The 13,260-nt window shown below is 34.1% G+C and overlaps 1 non-coding gene across 1 annotated transcript; it reads left to right on the top strand.

Annotated features, from left to right (window-relative positions):
- Positions 1–6,604: 6,604 nt before the first annotated feature.
- LOC122095066 lies at positions 6,605–6,710 on the top strand. The gene has a single exon (XR_006145016.1). It is a non-coding gene; the product is annotated as a U6 spliceosomal RNA (small nuclear RNA).
- Positions 6,711–13,260: the final 6,550 nt, after the last annotated feature.

The following is a 13,260-nucleotide window of genomic DNA, read 5'->3' as shown; positions in this document are numbered from 1 at the left end:
ATCTGTCATAATTTTCAAAAAAAATTATAAGTTAATATTGTCCCATAGTAAAACAGAAAACAGTTTAATTCTATGGAAACTCCTAACTTTTAAAACTGAATAATTGTTAAAAGGACATAATATATGTGTTCTTCAAAGTTCTTACAAATACTAACTACTCATTTTCAAATTCTGAACATTCCATATCAGAGATATTAAAAACAGTACCTGTTTGTATGTTATTTAATTCTGCAATAACTACAGTTTCTAATTGGGTGCTACATATTGAGAAATCAACAAAAAAATAGCCACATTCTGGTGGAGGATATAACTACGAAGTATGTGTAATAATTAATTCCTCAAGAGTAAACATTTGTTCATCAGAGTAAGCTATTATTTCTGTGATCATCAATCCCAAGTTTTTATGCCATAAAGTCTTCCTAGCCCAACAGTTTCCAATTTGTATGGTGCACCTTAAAATTCCCTTAATTCACATCATGAATAGCTTATCACTATTGTGAAAAAATACTACACTTGTGCTAATATGATGCCTTTCCTATTGTGGAAAGTACACTACACTAAACTTTGCTGCAACATTTTTCTGATTTCTAGAAATCAGAGCACTTGCAAATAATATTTATATTTTTATCTATCTTAGATATTCAGGAGGCTACGATCAGAAGATTATGGTTCAAAGCCCACCCAGTCAGGAAGTTTCCTTAGATTCTTATCTCCAATAAACTTCTCAGGAAAAGCCAGACTCAAGTGGCACTGAGGTTGAAGTTGTAGGGCATGAGCCTTGAGCAAAAACTGGCTCAAAGAGAGTGGCCAGGCCCAGAGTTCAAACCTGAGGACAAACCAAAAAATAAAACCAACTCCAACCTCGCATTTTTCTCATTGTATACAGAGGCATGTAATTAAGGAAATTTCTTCCTGTATTACAAATAGATAGAAGAACCAAGACCTCACACAATTACTGTCTTCATACCATGTTACACCAAAGCCTCAAAAAATTGCTTGTTCTAAATTAATAAATTAATATCATCCATTTGTTGGCAACTCTGTGCAGATTATTCACACTATCTCATTTTATACATGAACTGTTGGAATTATCAATTAACTAAGTTCTAATTATACCTCGCTTGAAAGAATATTGTAAGCAAATAAAATGCCTGATTCATGTGTGAATTTGTGAATTAAAACCTCTACTTAAAAAGAATTTTGTAGTATCCTATAGAATATGAAATTAGAAACAAAACCAAAATATTTATTTTAAATATAAATTCTAGTTTAGCAAGATCTACAAAGTCCTACATTAGATGAACTTGTATTTTTCCAGGCTTAAAATTTTGTAATCCTTCATTATTTCTTTGAAATCCAACAGAATGATGCTTATTTTTTCAAATTTTTGATTGGGAATCATGAGCCATTTTGCATCTAGGAATGTTGTGTAATGCAGAGAGCATTTAAAACACAACTGAGGATTATATATGAGTTGCATTTCAATAGGAAACTTGCCTTCTCAAAACATAATGACAAAATTAGCCCAAACTTCCAACTGTGTATTCCTTTCTTGTTGTTTGGTTTGTTTCATTGAGACAAAATTATACTACCTGGTCCAGGGAAGGTATCACTATGTAATCCCACTCTCTAATCTCCTGTCTTAGCTTGAGTGTTAGAATTCCAGGCTTGTATCAAATTGCCCTTCCATAGTTTGGTGGTTTATTTAATCTAGATACAGACTAGCAATTCTCAGCTTCTCCTATGATCTTATTCATTAGACTGACTCCTCAAGTTGTTTATGTACTATTTTCAAAGATGTTCTATCATTTCACACAGGATATGAACATTTTCAGATGCACCTGCAGGGGTCTCTGATTCATTCTTCCATGGATCCTATCCCTTTAATAATGATTAATTGACTTTCTTTTTATCTCTGGTCCCTAGGTATGTAATATTATCAAACTTTGAATAAATTTCACTTGAGGACTTTCTAATATTAAAAATTATCACTTGATCTAGTCTTACTCAGGATATATTTTCTATTGTTTTCTAACATTTCTCCATATTCTGAGAGTTGTTTTATTTGTGCAGGTGTGTTTGCACATATATGTGCCTCTGTGTGTATGTGTATGTTTGTATGTTTGTATGCAAAAGCCTCAGCAACCTCATTCAGCAATCTTGCTCATCACTAGTATTCCATCACTTGAGTTCACGCCTATAATTCTAGATACTCAGGAGGCTGAGATCTGAGGATTGCAGTTCAAATCCTGTATGAGTAGGAAAGGAATGTTCTGAGGCACTTAACTCCAATTAACCACCAGAAAACTGGAAGTGGCGCTGTGGCTCAACAGGTAGAGCACTAGTCTTGAGCTGAAGAATGGAGAGATATTTCCCAGGCTGAGTTCAAACCCTGCCTCAACCATAAAAAAAAAAAAAAAAACAAAAAAGAAAGAAAAAAGATGAAAGAAAGAAAAAGAAATGAGATCTTGGCCACCAGTTCATTGCTAGTATAATTCCTGCTTTCTCACCATGGACTTTTTTTCCAGTTAAGTCCATGCTCTTATATCTAACTTACTTTGGAACCAGAATTATTCTTCAATTGTACATTTTACAAATTTGCGTGATTAGCAACCATGATTTAGAGATAGAAGTTGAAAGAGAGTGGCCTCATCGTTCATATTCCTCTTAGTATTAATTATTTCTCTATGTCACTCCCATAGATCTACATAATGGCCTTGGCTTTATTGGTTCAATGTTGTCTTATTTGCAGAGTCTTCCATAGTATATGAACCATTAGACTTAAACACAGAACTTTTCTTTCTCTTATTATTCCTATTGTTTCTTCTACTGTTAACTTGTATACACTTGGGAAATAATTCACAACAAACACACAAATAAATTTTTCTGAGAATCTTCTCCAAGTTAAATTTAATTTAAGAGCATTTATGGAATTTGAAGTTAATGTACTCATGGATAATGGTTTCTTTTATGTTTTTATAGTAAAAAATAATGTACAGAGGGCTTAGAGTTACATAAGTAAGGTAATGAGTACATTTCTTATTGTTACATCCTCTTTTGTTTTTTCTGTGTTATCCATTCCTCCCCATCTGACCAATTCCCCCTCCTCTCCACAAGTTGTAAAATTCGTTTTCTACATAGTGTCTTGTTCATATCATTGTTACAATAGGTCATCCTGAATCTTTGTTTCAACATTTTGTTGTTTCCCTTCTCCTCCCCACACTAGAAAAATGTATATGCAAGATGCAGGGCACCAACATCCTATCCAGTGAAAACAGGAGTTATATCATGCGGGAAGAACATGGAGGAGAAACGAAAAAATCACATAGTACATTTTAGATACATTAAAAACAATTTCAATAAAGAATAAACAAGTTGTGTCCCTATCTTGGGTTTCATTTTTCTTAACATTATCTTATATGGCCATATGTACATGAATAATGTTTTTATAAGTCATTTAAATTTTATATTTTGTATTTACTAAGTTGTCTCTGAAAGGCGTGTTACCTCATGTCCAAAGATGTCTTTGTGCTAGTTCTATGAAGCCTGAAAACATTCATTTTACCTGAAGAGGGTGTCTTTCTTCAATTTTTTTAGCTCTCTTATCGAAGATTAGATGGCTATAGGTTTGTAGGTTCATTTCTGGGTTTTCAATTCTATTCCAGTGGTCCTGAGGTCGGTTCTTGGAGATTCCTCAAAAGACTCCACACAGAGCTCCCCTAAGACCTAGCAATCCCACTTTTGGGCATTTACCCAAATGTTCACAAACAAGGCCACATTAGAGGTACCAGCACGACTATGTTTATTGCAGCCTTATTTACCATAGCTAAGGTATGGAACCAACCCAGATGCCCCTCAGTAGATGAATGGATCAAGAAAATGTGGTATATATACACAATGGAATCCTATGCCTCCATCCGAAAGAATGACATTGTCCCATTTGTTAGGAACTGGAAAGACTTGGAAAAATTACATTAATTGAAGTAAGCCACGCCCAAAGAAACATAGGTCCCATGGTTTTCCTTATTTACAATAACTAGTATATGTCTGAGTCAAACAGAAAAGATCAGATAAGTTGATTTTAGGGAAATGAACCCTAAGATATGTATTCGAATGTTTTTTGTTCTTTCATGTGACTTTTTCTAACACATTTATAAGATAATTTCCTTGTAGCTTTTTATGTCCCTTCCCCACGGGATAACAATAACCCCTGATTTCACTGTATTTGATGTCGGTATAATTTCTGGAGGGGAACAGAAAAAAAACAAATCATTTAAATAGGGATACAGGTGGACCCATTGCAACAATGAGATGTACAAGTCGTTATTTCAAAAACGAACTTTACAACTTTGTTGTTGGGGGGAGGAGGATTGGATGGAGGGGGGAGGGGAGGATGGGAAGGGGAAACCAAGGAATAGGCTATATTGCTTGATAAAAAATGTACTCATTCCAGATCTTAGCTGTAAATAATGCTGCAATAAACTTAGTTGTGCTCGTAGCTTTAGTGTGGTCTTGTTTGTAAACATTTGGGTAAATGCCCAAAAGTGGGACTGCACATGCCCTCCAGCATCTGTTGTCATTAGAGTTCTTGATTATACCCATTCTAACTGGGGTGAGGTGATATCTCAATGTTGTTTTGATTTGCATTTCTTTTATGTCTAGGGATGGGAAGGGGAAACCAAGGAGTAGGCTACAATGCTTGATAAAAACTGTACTCATTATCTTGCACATGTAATTTTTTCGAGTGTGTTCTTTATTCATATAAAAATTGTCTGAAAACTTCTTCTTGAAAGTATTTCAAAAGGAAACAATGTGCCAATTGAAGGCCAGCATAGAACAAAAGGAAATAAACATTGTTTTAAAAGCTTTCTTTTGCAAGGAAACAAAGACTTGGAGGTTTTAATTTGTCTTATGCATGGTTGTTTCCCTATTGAGATGATTCTGTTGTTGCAGGAGTCACTTATTAATTCATTTAGTCTTGTCCTGAATTCTCCAGCGCAATTAGTATTCCAAAAAAGCAGGATTCAGAGAGTATGATCAGCAAAAGGAGTCTGTTCTCAAACCAGTGCTTTATGGATGGTCCCAAAGAAATATGTGCGTTTTTTTCTTGTTTGTTTGTTTAGTTTGTCCTGGTTCTGGAGCTTGAACTCAGAGGCTGGACCATGTCCCTGAAGAAATGTCTTCCCTGGCCAACTTCCCCCAAAGCTAGGACTCTACTACTTGGGAGAAACTCCACTTCTGGCGTTTTTGGTGTTTGGTTACAGATAAGAATGTGACAGACTTTCCTGCCTAGGTTGGCTTTGAACTGAGATAGTAAGAAAGCCAAGTGACATCAACTGTATCAAGATTTCTGTTTTGAACCAAGAAATACTAGACAAAGTTTATTATAAACTAATATTTGACAATTTTTAAAAGAAAAGAATATGTCTAACAAAGAATCCATAACTTAAATAACTCCACAAATGTAGGGGCACTGAATCATTTTGGATGCATTTTTTCATCTGCTTGGGAAGATAACTATTGACTTCATAGATTCCTTTTGGGGAAACTTAGTCATATTTGTCTGTTGTCACTGGCTTTGTACACATGCATGCTGTACATACTTCTAAGGGCCTTACATAAAGGAATTCTTGAAATTCTCAACAATATTTAAATAAGATGCTCCAGCCTAGGGTTAAGATTTTAGGTGTGGACATTTATCAACACTCCTGATTCAGACTCTACTTGATATAATTTTTAATCAATATTTTGTTTTTAGTTTTGCTCTTTGTAAATTCACATGCACCTATGAAAAATTGTGTGGCCATCCCAATAATATTCTCAAAGTACCTCTTAATCATGACTCACAAAAAGTTGTTATAAATAAAGAAAACAATAATTAAATATTAATGATTACTAAAATAAAAAACAAAACAATTACCAGGGTTTTCAGTATTTGAAGTGCACATAGTAGAGTTTACTATTTTCTCATATTCCTGTACATTTAAAACTGGATAAAGCTATAAGTAGCCTTTAAATTTACTCACTAAGATTACTATTTATAGTTCATCTCATCATTTGTATGTGGATTATATCATTACTTGTTCACCACTAATATATAACGTAAAGGAGCCCTAAAGATTTAACAGAAACTGTGTACTTAAAATCTTAACTCTTCACTCTGCTTCTTTACACAGTCTTTGCAACTTCTCATTAGTAAGGTTTCTATAAAATCTGAAATGTACATACTTACTAGTACATGCTACCAGAAATATTATATACGTTATCAAAAATTTTTATGACTTAATTTTGCCATATATAAGCAAATCCCAAAATTAAACATATTTAAAACATTAAAACTTTTAACAAACCTTAACATTTGCTGCAATGATCATTATGACAAGTGCCTTTTGTAGAATAATTGAACTCCTCCTCCTACAAATCTCATGAACAACAAATATCTGGAATTATTTTGTTTTTGATATGTCAATCTTGACTTTATTCTTAAATGTGTGCTTATATAAGAAACACATGGTTCTAAAATTTCACAATTCTTTTGAACTTATTTTTGTTGAATTGTCTAGTTTAAGAAAATCAATTACTTTTTATATATAAAAAATGTTTTGTGCTCAATTTGGCTGCACATACACTAAAATTGGAACATACAGAGAAGATTAGCATGGTCCCTGGACAAGGATGATGTACAAATTAGTGAATTGTTCCATATTTTTACAACAACAGATGCTGGAAGGGATATGGCCAGAAGGGAAGCCTACGGCATTCTTGGTGGGAGTGTAAACTTGTTCATCCACTTTGGAAAGCAGTTTGGAGGTTCCTCAAAAGCCTCCACATAGAGCTCCCTATTATACAGCAATCCCACTTTTGGGCATTCTCCCAAATGATCACAAACCAGTCCATACTAAAACTACCACCACAACAATGTTTATTGTAGCATTATTTTCCATAGCTAAGATATGGAACCAACCCTGATGCTGCTCAGTAGAAGAATGGATCAAGAAAATGTTCTCTCTCTCTCTCTCTCTGTCTCTCTCTCTCTCTCACTCTGTGTGTGTGTGTGTGTGAATGTACACTTACACAACCACTTTGGAAAGCAGTCTGGTGAGTCCTCAGAAAGATAAATATTGACCTTCCTTATGGCCCACTCATACCACTTCTAGGCATCTATCCTGAATAACAGGTACCAATATTCAAGGACAAATGCACTTCCATGTTTATTGCAGCACTGTTCACAATAGCCAGGATATGAAAACAACCCATATGTCCCACCAGAGATGAATGGATCAAAAAACTGTGGTAACTATACACAACGGAATATTTTCCAGCCATTAGAAAGGACAAAATAATGGCATTAGTAGGGAAATCAATCAAGCTACAGGAAATCATGTTGAGTGAGTTAAGCCAAAAGCAAAGAGACAAATGGCACATGGTCTCCGTGATAAGCAGATGTTAAATCCAAAATGTAAGGTGATATGACAAAATTAACAACACTTAAGAAACCAAGAACTTCCACTCATCTGGTCGAATCACTACTAAATAACCCCATTCTGCCCGTCATATGTGCACACTGAAGGGAAACCAGGAGGACGACACAGAACTAGAGGGAATCAGGAAAAAACATACAACAGTGGGATCCATCAGCTGTGCTGGACATTGACCAAAATGAACTAAGCAACTCAATGTCACTGGAAGGAGGGAGGGAACAAGTGGGAAAGAGGGAACAGCTGATGCTACGCAATACAAAAGAAATATACATATTTCAAAACAAGAAAAGTTTACATATGGAAGAAATAACTCTATTGCAAAGCTCATAGAATTCATAAATGTTGTAGACCATAATAGACAATTTGCTCCATCGAAGTTAGAATGTGTTTGTGACTTAAACTAAGCATCACTATCCCACAATATTGTGAAATTTGGGAAATTTGTAACCACTTAATCACAATAAAAACATTTGAAAAAGTGATGAAGGTGGAAAACTAAGTTGCTCTAAAAAACAAAAAAGGAAAATGTTCTGTGTGTATTTGTGTGTACACACACACGCACACACATATACTATATATATATATATATATATATATATATTAATTCTATGCCTCCATCAGAAAGAATGACATCGCTCAATTTGTTAGGAAATGGAAAGACTTGGAAAAAAATTATATTAACTGATGTAAGCCAAGTCCAAAGAAACATAGGTCCCATGGTATCCCTTATTTGCAATAACTAGTATATGTCTGGGATAAGCAGAAAAGTTGAAAGCCTATGTGTATATGACTAGATAAGTTGATGTTAAGCTAAATAACCCCCAAGATATAGACACAAGTGTTTTTTTTTTCTTTCTTGCTGTTGTTTCTCACATATTTATAATGTACGACGTGATTGTTTTTCTTTTTTATACGTTCCTCCCCAACAGTATTACCCTGTTTTCACTTTATTTGATGTTGGTGCACCTGCATCTTGAATGTACACTTCTCTAATTTGGGGAGGGAAAGGAAAAAAACAACATGCTTAAATAGGAATACTGTTTGACCCATTGTATAACAATAGATGCACAAGACATTATTTTGAAAAACGAACTTTACAATTTAGGCTAGGGACATTTTGGTGGGGCTTTGGGGTATGAGGAGTGTACTTGTGGAGGTGTAAGGGAAGGAATGGTGGGGGAAAAACAAAGGAGGAGGTAACAATGCTTGATAGGAAATGCACTTATTACTTTGCTCATATAACTATAACCCCTCTGTACAGTATTTTTACAACAAAAATGTATAAAAATGTTTTGAGATGGAAGAGTTTATGAAGCCCATTTTACCCATATAATATCGTTAACAAAGAAATTAATGCAAAACACTGATATGAAGATATTTTGAAAAAGTGAGTGTGTGTGCATTCCTGCGTGTTGGCATGCTCAGAGTTTGAAATCAGGGCTTCAACATCGCGCTACGTCTTTCTCTCTAGATTGGTGAGTTATTATATGAGCTACATCTCCATTCCTGGCCCTTTGAAAAATAATCTCATGAATTTATTTTGTCCTGTTGGCTTCCCAATATTATCCACAGATCTCAGGCTCCTTAGTAGGTATCCCGAGTAGTTAGGATTACAGGTGTGACAAACCAGTACCAGGCTTTCAGAATAATTTTAAAAGTAGAAAAAAATTTACTTCACAGAGGCCTGTTTTATCATACCCTAGTCTTAAAGCATTTTGGAGTGATTATATGTGAAATTTTTCATTCTTGAATTATCAAAATACAGTAAGTGATGATATTTAAAAGATTTAGTACTTTTTAAAAATGATACTGGAACTATGGGACAGAAGAAATTTGCCTCTCTTTGGACCATAATTTATAAGTTCAGCTCTGTGCATGATAACCCAATGTCACCAACACAGTCTGTGTTGAAGACAAAATGTAACAGAAAACAATTACCATGGGCAATAATTGCTATGCTATTATTTCTTGGACAGTATGAATATTGAATTGAGAGTATCAGTGAATGGAGAGAATTTATCTACCTTTTGTGTATTGCTGGAAGACTTTTGGAAAATTTGACTCATTTCCTTCCTCACTGTGTGTCTTGGGCCATGCACTTAGTGCCTTTAATTACAATTTTTCCCAACACTAAAATGGTAATAACATTAGCATTATAGCAAATGTTATCTTAAGAATTAAGGGTCCTTAGAATGATGAACTCTTTTCTCATTCTTGTAGAGGCATTATCAGATGAGAGGAACTGTATTTTTTTGTTTGCTTACATCCATTTATTCTTGAGTTTGAAATCTGAACTTCTTAAGACTGAAAGAAACCAAAATTAGACACGCAGGCTTTGGAAAGAGCAATCAATGTAAAATAAATAAAATATATATAGATATGTAAAAGGTCTAAATAAATTGTTATATAGTCTCAAGCATAAACAGAAAATGATTTAAGCAATATCATGTTATTGAAAATTGAAAAATGTTAGGAGTTGCTTAATTTTTTACTTTTTACTACCTTGAATTAATTATTTTTGTATAGAGAGATTAAAGATGAGATTAACAAGAAACTTGATTAAAAATGGACAAAAGTTGGAATAGACATGTTTTCCATAAACCCCTCTATATCACCAGTGGGTTTACACAGTTGTGATTAATACAACTTCTGTACTGGCTTAATGCTGTGAGAAGAAGTCATTAGAGAAATGTAATTAAAAATTACTATGATACTACTTTATAACTATTATAACTCTTATCAAAAAAAATCAAAGGAACCAGGTGTGGTGGTAAAAGTTTGTAAGTCCAAGCATTTAGGAGGTTGGATTTCGGTCTTAAGCCAGTCTAGGGTACTGAAGATAGTAAAATTTGCCCTTTATTCCCTTTTGAATAAAAGGTAATCATGTTGGTGAGAGTGTGAAGAAAAGGAAATTTTCTACTCTTGGACAAAATCGAGGTTAGTATTCTCCTTGTAGAAAGTAGTATGCAGTTTTCTAAAGAAATCATACTTGAAATATCATCTGACCCACCAATCATGTGATTATTTCTCTCTGGGTAACTCGTAAATATATCTGTAGTTCATTGTTATTCACATTATTCACAACAACAGCCAAGATGTAAATCGAAGTTCAGTGTTCAACGACACTAATAAAGCAACTGTGTTACATGCACAAATATCTTTTTCTGTTTCATCCTTAAAATAACAAGAGACTGCTCCCATTAGCCACAACTTACAATGACCTGTAAGATGTATTCGAAATGAAGAAAAATGTTATGTTCTGATCTTTGTAAACATACACACACACACACACACACACACACACACACACACACACACACACACACACACACACACAAACCATCCTCAAACATTGACAGAATTTTTTTTTAAAGTAAAGCATTTAGTTCGGGCATTTAGTTCACAATGCATAAGATACTAGGTATACATTATGACCAGGTATAGAGTTGTAATGTACAACATGAGGATACAGGGGACAACATTGGCCTTACATAGGAATGAAGCTAAGTAGGAGTTGTTCTTCCTAGTAGTGGTTACTCTTTTAGTTGTTCTTCCTTCAATAATGGATAAGATGAATGTAATTCTTTAAGTATACCTGCCTATTTGCAGAAATAATAACAAAAAATATAGCAATAATGTTGCGCGCTCAACATAGAACAAAATGTCAAATTAAAATATGTGAGATTATCATTCATGTAAACTAATTATTACAAATAAAGGAAACCGTGGGACCTATGTGTCTTTAAGTCTGGCTTACTTCACTAATATGATTTTTTCCAAGATCTTCCATTTCCTTACAAATGAGGTGGTCACATTCTTTGTGATTGAAGCATAGTTTTCCATGTGTGTTTATCTGTGCATGTGTGTGTGTGTGTGTGTGTGTGAGAGAGAGAGAGAGAGAGAGAGAGAGAGAAAGAGAGTGTGTGTGTCATTTTTGGTAAATATTACTGTGATACACAGTAGTAGCTTTACTGTGGCCTTGTTTGTGATCACCTGGTTATATGCCCAGAAGTGGGATTACTGGGTAATAGGGGAGCATTATTGGGTACATCAAGGATAATCTTAGTAGATGAGCAGAATAGTTCAATAGCTATGTACATATGATTGTATAAGGTGATTCTAAGTGAAATGAACTCCAAGACATGTTCTTTGTTGTTGTTGTTCTTAATCTACTGTGATTTCTTTTTATGCTTTTGTGTTTTCCGCACCTAAGGTTTATCCCCTGTAGTCACTGTATTTGATTTTGATACCCTGGGTATTTTAAATATGTTGGTCTGAACTAGGGAAGGGAAAGAAAAAAGAAACAAAATGGTGAGACAAAGGACAAAGGGGGAACCTATGCAACAGTGGTAATCACAAGTCAATATGTTGTAAATAATCTTGGGGGGGGGGGCGTTGGGAGTGAAGAGAGGGAAAAATAGGGGAAAGGTTAACAAGTTAGAAAAGAAATAAATTAATTACCTTACCTATGTAACTATATCCCATCTGTACATTACCTTGACAATAAAATTTAAATAAAAAATAAAATAAAATATATGAGAGCAGCAATACAGGAGATGGGAGTGGGGGAAATACTGTAGCATCGTAGAGTAGAACAGCTGTGGAGAGCAGCAATTTGACTTTAATGTAGGAAGTAATAAACTAGCATACAGATTTTCAGCCTCATGTCGGTCATTAAAAAGGGAAAACAAAACGCACAATCAGCAAACCAATTGAGATAAAATAGAAAACTAAACAATTAAGATGAAGAGATGACTTGGACCAAGAATAACAAATGACACAATTAGGAAACAAATAACAAGCTGCTGGGCTGGGAAGGTGGCTCAGTGCTAGAATGCTTACCTTGTATGCCTGAGGCCCTGGGTTCGATTCCTCAGCACCACATAAGCAAAAAGAAAAGAGCTGGAAGTGGTGCTGGGTCTCAAGTTGTAGAGCGCTAGCCTTGAGCTGAAATGATGAGGTATAGCGCCCAGGCCCAGAGTTCAGGCCCCACGATCGGACCCAAAAAATAAAATAAAAAAAAAAATAATAAGCTGCTAAGTTTAAAAATGATCACTTGTTTACATCACAATTTGTTAGAAGTATAATTCAAATCACAGTTTAATAGTATATCATTTTAATAATAGTTTACTTATTATTGATTTCTTAACATTGAATGTTTAATATATAATTTTAATTTCATCAGCTATAGAAAAGAAGAAAGTGAAAATAATTTTAATAATATATTTAATGAATTGTAAAATTGAGAAGCATTAGAATTTAAACAAATAACAAATCATTGCTTCATTTCTGTGAGTTAATGTAATAATTCAAAGTGTATTCTACACTTAGCAATCATCTTAACATCAAATAATAAATTATTACACATGACCCTTGGTATTATTTGGAAGGGTTCAGCACTGTGGCAAAATTCACACCACATAGTACACGAGGGTACGATCCCTCTCATATAGCTTAAATTGTGGAAATTTGATTTCTACATGCATGTTAAATTCTTGTCTTGGTGACATTTATAAAATTATTTACAATTATATACACGAGGACTATTTCAGATGATAATTAAAAGTGATATTCATTAATTAAATTTTTATTATTTCATACCAAATAAATATTTACAGAGAGACTGAATTTTTCTGTAGATGATGGTTTATGTGTGCCAGATTATACGTATTAAAGCTTATTTTATATTCCTGACATTGTTTCTAGAGTTGAATTTATTTGTCCATTACGGGTTAAGTGTATTATATTGGATATATGAAAGTAGACTGAATGTTTATTC

Source organism: Dipodomys spectabilis, unplaced genomic scaffold (assembly GCF_019054845.1).
Source record: "Dipodomys spectabilis isolate Male_0828 unplaced genomic scaffold, ASM1905484v1 ptg000333l, whole genome shotgun sequence".
NCBI lineage: Eukaryota > Metazoa > Chordata > Mammalia > Rodentia > Heteromyidae > Dipodomys > Dipodomys spectabilis.
Note: the sequence above shows the minus strand (reverse complement) of the source record. Positions and strands in the feature narration are given on the sequence as shown.